Raw genomic sequence first — 7,376 nt, 5'->3', positions numbered from 1 at the left:
GTTTCTGTCTTTGTTGTGTTGAGGATGGGGTTGTTTAACCCAGCATGGGTGGTGAGGAGGGAACCTGAGGAGAGAGAGAGGCTCTATCTCAATTGCTTAAAATTCTCTCTCTTTTCTTCTGGTCAGTTCTTTCAGAACCGAACAGAGATAGCATGCTGCGGTAAGGTGTGTGGTACTGTGTGTGGTATAGTGTGTGCAGTACAGGTGGTGCAGTACTGGGTGTGGTATAGTGTGTGATATAGTGTGTGCAGTACAGGTGGTGCAGTACAGGGTGTGGTATAGTGTGTGATATAGTGTGTGCAGTACAGGTGGTGCAGTACTGGGTGTGGTATAGTGTGTGATATAGTGTGTGCAGTACAGGTGGTGCAGTACTGGGTGTGGTATAGTGTGTGATATAGTGTGTGCAGTACAGGTGGTGCAGTACAGGGTGCGGTATAGTGTGCGATATAGTGTGTGCAGTACAGGTGGTGCAGTACTGGGTGTGGTATAGTGTGTGATATAGTGTGTGCAGTACAGGTGGTGCAGTACAGGGTGTGGTATAGTGTGTGATATAGTGTGTGCAGTACAGGTGGTGCAGTACTGGGTGTGGTATGGGTGGTGGATGCTTTGTTCTGTAACAGCAGCGGCCCTCTTACTAAGGACACTGGGAGTGTCAGAGGGAGTTCCAAGCTGTCAGGCTATTAATCCATCTACAGGGGCCAGGGAGGAGAAGACTAACAACATGTTGACCACCCTAACAGAAGAGACTAACAGCATGTTGACTACCCTAACAGAAGAGACCTGGCCGTGCCAGGACAACAACCTCTCCCTCAACGTGATCAAGACAAAGGAGATGATTGTGGACAACAGGAAAAGGAGGACCGAGCACGCCCCCATTCTCAACGACGGTGCTGCAGTAGAGCAGGTTGAGAGATTCAAGTTCTTTGGTGTCATGTTAACCAAATTAGTATTGTTTTGATTTCCATAAATTATACAGATCTGTATTAATTCCATTGTTAACTTGCTTTTTACATGAATCACAATTAATTATCCAATTTGATGAATCTAAAAAAGGGCAACATTTTGTTGGTCTCTTGTGTCAGCTTGAACATAGCTGATTTGGGGCGTGCTCAGCACGACACATTGATTTGGAGCGTTCAGTTAGAAATAGGTAGAACAAACATGACTCTCTGACATGTAGAATAAGGAATCCTATCAACTCTATTCATGGCATTTCTATCTGCATTGTTCAATAACGTTTGGCAACTGAACATGGCCTTGGTTCTGGGTGCTGAGATTAGACATAGAGCATAAACAATAAGTATTTGTATCATTTCATAAGTGTAAATATACATGAATATAAAAAATATATATTGCGCTTGATATTCTAAAATCATCACAGTATTGCTGTTAATTTAGCTTTTCTTACTTTCTTTCATTTCATTCTAACTACTAAATCTAAACTATGAATTGTGTTTTGTTGTTGTTTCTGTCAGACATTAAAGGGCCTAAATAGTATTGATAAATTCTGTATTTTTGTGACAGTGATGAGATTCATGCTTAAAATAGCTTGTCATTCCTGGATAAATATTACAAGAAATGAATTCTCCTGCAGGAGATGAAAACTAAAGAACAGTGTATTGAAATAAATTCTAAAAACTAAACTAAAAATATATTTTTTGGGGGGGATACTCAGATTCCATTTCCATCATTGTAGCACTGTGCCCATTTAAACACACATTTGATTATCATACCCGATGTTATTTTAAAACACTTATTTTGAAATTAACATGTGGAATAATGAAACACTACTTAAATGCAAATTCTGAGCAATTGAAAACATTAACGAATTAGAGGAAATCCACTCTGTGTGTGTGTGTGTGTGTGTGTGTGTGTGTGTGTGTGTGTGTGTGTGTGTGTGTGTGTGTGTGTGTGTGTGTGTGTGTGTGTGTGTGTGTGTGTGTGCAAGCGTGCGTACATGAATCCTCATGCATGTGTGCCTGTGTGTACATACGTGTGTGTGTGCATGCATCCTCGTGCATGCGTGTCTGCGTATGTGGTTTTTGGAATTTCTTAGCTCACTAAATCCTATATTAAATCAGATAGCTGGGTCCACTCTCTCCTCTGTTGTGTTTCCTATCTGTTTTTTAGTAAAGCTGAGTGTTCTGGTCTCTGTGTTCTGGTCTCTGTGTTCTAGTCTCTCTGTTCTAGTAAAGCTGAGTGTTCTGGTCTCTGTGTTCTAGTAAAGCTGAGTGTTCTGGTCTCTGTGTTCTAGTAAAACTGAGTGTTCTGGTCTCTGTGTTCTGGTCTCTGTGTTCTAGTAAAACTGAGTGTTCTGGTCTCTGTGTTCTGGTCTCTGTGTTCTAGTAAAGCTGAGTGTTCTGGTCTCTGTGTTCTAGTAAAGCTGAGTGTTCTGGTCTCTGTGTTCTAGTAAAACTGAGTGTTCTGGTCTCTGTGTTCTAGTAAAGCTGAGTGTTCTGGTCTCTGTGTTCTAGTAAAGCTGAGTGTTCTGGTCTCTGTGTTCTGGTCTCTGTGTTCTAGTAAAGCTGAGTGTTCTGGTCTCTGTGTTCTAGTAAAGCTGAGTGTTCTGGTCTCTGTGTTCTGGTCTCTGTGTTCTGGTCTCTGTGTTCTAGTAAAGCTGAGTGTTCTGGTCTCTGTGTTCTAGTAAAGCTGAGTGTTCTGGTCTCTATGTTCTAGTAAAGCTGAGTGTTCTGGTCTCTGTGTTCTAGTAAAGCTGAGTGTTCTGGTCTCTGTGTTCTAGTAAAGCTGAGTGTTCTGGTCTCTGTGTTCTAGTAAAGCTGAGTGTTCTGGTCTCTGTGTTCTGGTCTCTGTGTTCTAGTAAAACTGAGTGTTCTGGTCTCTGTGTTCTGGTCTCTGTGTTCTAGTAAAGCTGAGTGTTCTGGTCTCTGTGTTCTAGTAAAGCTGAGTGTTCTGGTCTCTCTGTTCTAGTAAAGCTGAGTGTTCTGGTCTCTGTGTTCTAGTAAAGCTGAGTGTTCTGGTCTCTGTGTTCTAGTAAAGCTGAGTGTTCTGGTCTCTGTGTTCTGGTCTCTGTGTTCTAGTAAAACTGAGTGTTCTGGTCTCTATGTTCTAGTAAAGCTGAGTGTTCTGGTCTCTGTGTTCTAGTAAAACTGAGTGTTCTGGTCTCTGTGTTCTAGTAAAGCTGAGTGTTCTGGTCTCTCTGTTCTAGTAAAGCTGAGTGTTCTGGTCTCTGCCAGTCAGCCACGTGCTTCCTAGGCACCGCGACAGGCTTGGGTGATTCAGTCTTTTCTCAGTGCCATCCCCACAGTGCAGCAATGTGCTCGGCTGCCCGGCTCGCTCCACACAACACAAAGACACTGGAGGCTCACAGACGTTCTGCCTTTCAGATGAAAGACAATTAGACAACACTCCTTCTGGTTACATCCCCACAGCATTTTCCTGTTGTACGGTTTTCCAATATTTCAACCCCATTGTTGTTGCAACCACATTTTTGGAATTTGTTTGTAATTCACACATTTAAATGTGTGTGTGTGTGTGTGTGTGTGTGTGTGTGTGTGTGTGTGTGTGTGTGTGTGTGTGTGTGTGTGTGTGTGTGTGTGTGTGTGTGTGTGTGTGTGTGTTTAGTGCATGGCTTCATAGACTGATTATTCAGACAATCAGTCAAGGCATTTAATAGTACTTGCCACTGGGTAAAGCCACGATGAGTGAATGAATTGCTTGTCCAGCTTAAATATTTGCTCAACCATTACAGTCGTGTTCATCTCAGTCTGGAGTGAAACAGCTATTTGACAATTTACCATAATCCTGGTACCTCTCTTTCTCATAGCAGACATATAATGAAAGTTCATTTTGGGGTTTTCTAATTCACATTATACATATCAGTTCCAGTGTGTTTAATTCAAGACTTAATTTACATTGTTAAGACACATAACAGTTGTCACTGGGTAAAGCCACATTGAAGTAATTGCTTGTCAAGATCAAATATTTGCTAAGCCTTTATAAATGATACAATAGTGCATTAGTCTGTGTTAACGTTTGGATTGAAACAGTCATGTGCCATTTAATTGACCCTAAACCTAGAACCTGGCTTTCTCATAGCAGACACAGATTCTAATGGAAACAGGGCAGCAGAGATGTAGCAGTCGTGACACAGTGGCTCTTAGTCATTGATGATGTATGATATTGATTCGTGTTGCCAGTAGAGGTGAGGTGACTACTGTATAATGGTGACTAGTGTATAATGACAGGCAGCTATGTGTCAGGCTGCTGTTGCCTCATTGCACCTCTAAGGACCTGGTTTGATCTGTCTCTGTCCGGGAACGGATGAGCGTGTCTGGAGAGGGAAGGATGGAGGGAGGAGAGTCTGAGGGATGGATAGAAGGAACGGATGGATTGATGGAGGGGGGGCGGACAGAGACAGGGATGTATAAGAGCGAGGGATGTAGATAGGGAGGGATTGAGGAAGGGAGAGGGAGGGATTGAGGAAGGGAGAGGTAGGGAAGGATTGAGGGAGGGAGCAGAACTAGGGTCAGTGGAGGTGCTGGCGCATGGGGATTTGAGATGACAAGTGGACTGGCAACAGGAAGAGGACAAGGCTACAGGAAGTGGACTGGTTATATTATATTGGCTGGGGTGGTTTGGTAGCCTACAGGAAGTGGACTGATTATATTATATTGGCTGGGGTGGTGTGGTAGCCTACAGGAAGTGGACTGGTTATATTATATTGGCTGGGGTGGTGTGGTAGCCTACAGGAAGTGGACTGGTTATATTATATTGGCTGGGGTGGTGTGGTAGCCTACAGGAAGTGGACTAGTTATATTATATTGGCTGGGGTGGTGTGGTAGCCTACAGGAAGTGGACTGGTTATATTATATTGGCTGGGGTGGTATGGTAGCCTACAGGAAGTGGACTGGTTATATTATATTGGCTGCAAGAGTGCAAGGCCCTCAACAACATGTTGATGAAGGTCAATAGAATGGCTATATCAAGCATAGGACATATATAGCCATCCAAACCTTTATGTACTGTAACTACCTCCTCTTACCGTACTCCTCATGTAACCATCTCATCACAAGACTCAGATTGGCCAGCATGGGAATAATGGTGAAAGGACAGTAAATGACCTGACAATGACTCACTAGGAGAAAAACAAGAGGCTAGGGATATTACTAAGAGATTTATAAAGGCTTAGATTACTGTTTACAGAATGTTCTCCCATCATGCAACAAGAATAACTGCAGTATGACTCATTGAAAATACAACCACACAGGGAAAGCAATTTGACTTGAATATATTAGCTAAACAAAAATGATCAGCTGCACTGTAATCAATACAGTGTGGAGAAGTAAAAATATAATCCTGGGTATTACAGAATAGAGAAGTAAAAATATAATCCTGGGTATTACAGCATAGAGAAGTAAAAATATAATCCTGGGTATTACAGAATAGAGAAGTAAAAATATAATCCTGGGTATTACAGTATAGAGAAGTAAAAATATAATCCTGGTCATTACAGTGTAGAGAAGTAAAAATATAATCCTGGGTATTACAGTGTAGAGAAGTAAAAATATAATCCTGGGTATTATAGTGTAGAGAAGTAAAAATATAATCCTGGGTATTACATTGTACTCTTATAAAACTCACTGACACTGTTCAACTAACAAGCTTGTAAGCTAAAGTTGGCGGTCATTGGAGCTCATTGAAGGTGAATGATACAGCGAAATTCATTGAAACCCAATGATGCTCATGGTACTGGACCAAACTCCCTGAAACAATCATTCCAAGACCGATGCCTATTTTTTATCCTTGGCAGAAAATGCCCTGCTTGAAGTCCACAGCTCACTAGGAACAGCCGTCCTCCCCAGCTCAAGATCAAACGACGCCAGGCTAACGCTTGTTGAATCGACGATGGCTGATCCTCCACATAGCAGGCGAATTCAGGTAAGTTCATTAGATGTTTATTTAAAAATATAGAGAATTTAGACCCTTTTTCTCCCCAATTTCGTGATATCCAATTGGTAGTTACAGTCTTGTCTCATCGCTGCAAATCCCGTACGGACTCGGGAGACTCGACGGTCGAGAGCCGTGTGTCCTCCGAAACACAACCCAACCAAGCCGCACTGCTTCTTGACACAATGCCCACTAAACCAATGTGTTGGAGGAAACACCGTACACCTGGCGACTGTGTCAGTGTGCACTGCACCCGGCCCGCCACAGGAGTCGCTAGTGCGCGATGGGACAAGGACATCTCTGCCGGCCAAACCCGGACAGACAACGCTGGGCGAATTGTGCTCCGCCCCATGGGTCAAACCCAGAATCTCTAGTGGCACAGCTAGCACTGTGATGCAGTGCCTTAGACCACTGCGCCACTCAGTAGGCAGTTCAATAGGTGTTCAACTAGACTTTCTCTAGACAGGTAACAGGTAAGTAAGAATAGGCAACAGATGTAGATGCCCAACAACAGATAGTGTCTCTTTTCAACCCAATGACTCTTGAGCAGAGTGTCCTCAGAGTGTCCTCAAAGTGTCCCTGTGTAACAGCTAAACCAGAGTTCACGCATTTGGCCCGCACTTAACAAGATTTCTCATTCGCTAAACCAAATCAGGTCACTGAGTCCATATCCATTTAAAATGTCTGACTAATTAAGTAGACTTCCAATAATTCAAACCAACAGTGCATCTTTGATTGACAGGTTGTTTATTTTGAAGTTTAAACTTGAAAGCAACATAATTGTTTGATGCTTTGCAACACAACATAGTAAAACGTAGTGTATCTAAAACACTGTCTCGTCTGATGTGTCTGATGTGGCAGGGCTTGCAAACCATTACAGACTACAAAGGGAAGCACAGCCGAGAGCTGCCCAGTGACACGAGCCTACCAGACGAGCTAAACTACTTCTATGCTCACTTCGAGGCAAATAACACTGAAACATGCATGAGAGCATCAACTAATCCAGAAGACTGTGTGATCACTCTCTCTACAGCCGATGTGAGTAAGACCTTTAAACAGGTCAACATTCACAAGGCCGCAGGGCCAGACGGATTACCAGGATGTGTACTGTGAGCATTCGCTGACCAACTGGCAAGTGTCTTCACTGACATTTTCAACCTCTCCCTCTCCAAGTCTGTAATACAAACATGTTTAAGCAGACCACCATAGTGCCTGTGCCCAAGAACACTAAGGTAACCTGCCTAAATGACTACCGACCCGGAGCACTCACGTCTGTAGCCATGAAGTGCTTTGAAAGGCTGGTCATTAATCACATCAACACCATTATCCCAGAAACCCTAGACCCACTCTAATTTGCATACCGCCCCAACAGATCCACAGATCAAATCTCTATTGCACTCTACACTGCACTTTCCAACCTGGACAAAAGGAACACCTACGTGAGAATGCTGTTCATTGACTACAGCTCA

Source organism: Oncorhynchus mykiss, chromosome 3 (assembly GCF_057628025.1).
Source record: "Oncorhynchus mykiss isolate SJ-2025 chromosome 3, ASM5762802v1, whole genome shotgun sequence".
Classification (NCBI taxonomy): Eukaryota; Metazoa; Chordata; class Actinopteri; order Salmoniformes; family Salmonidae; genus Oncorhynchus; species Oncorhynchus mykiss.
Note: the sequence above shows the minus strand (reverse complement) of the source record.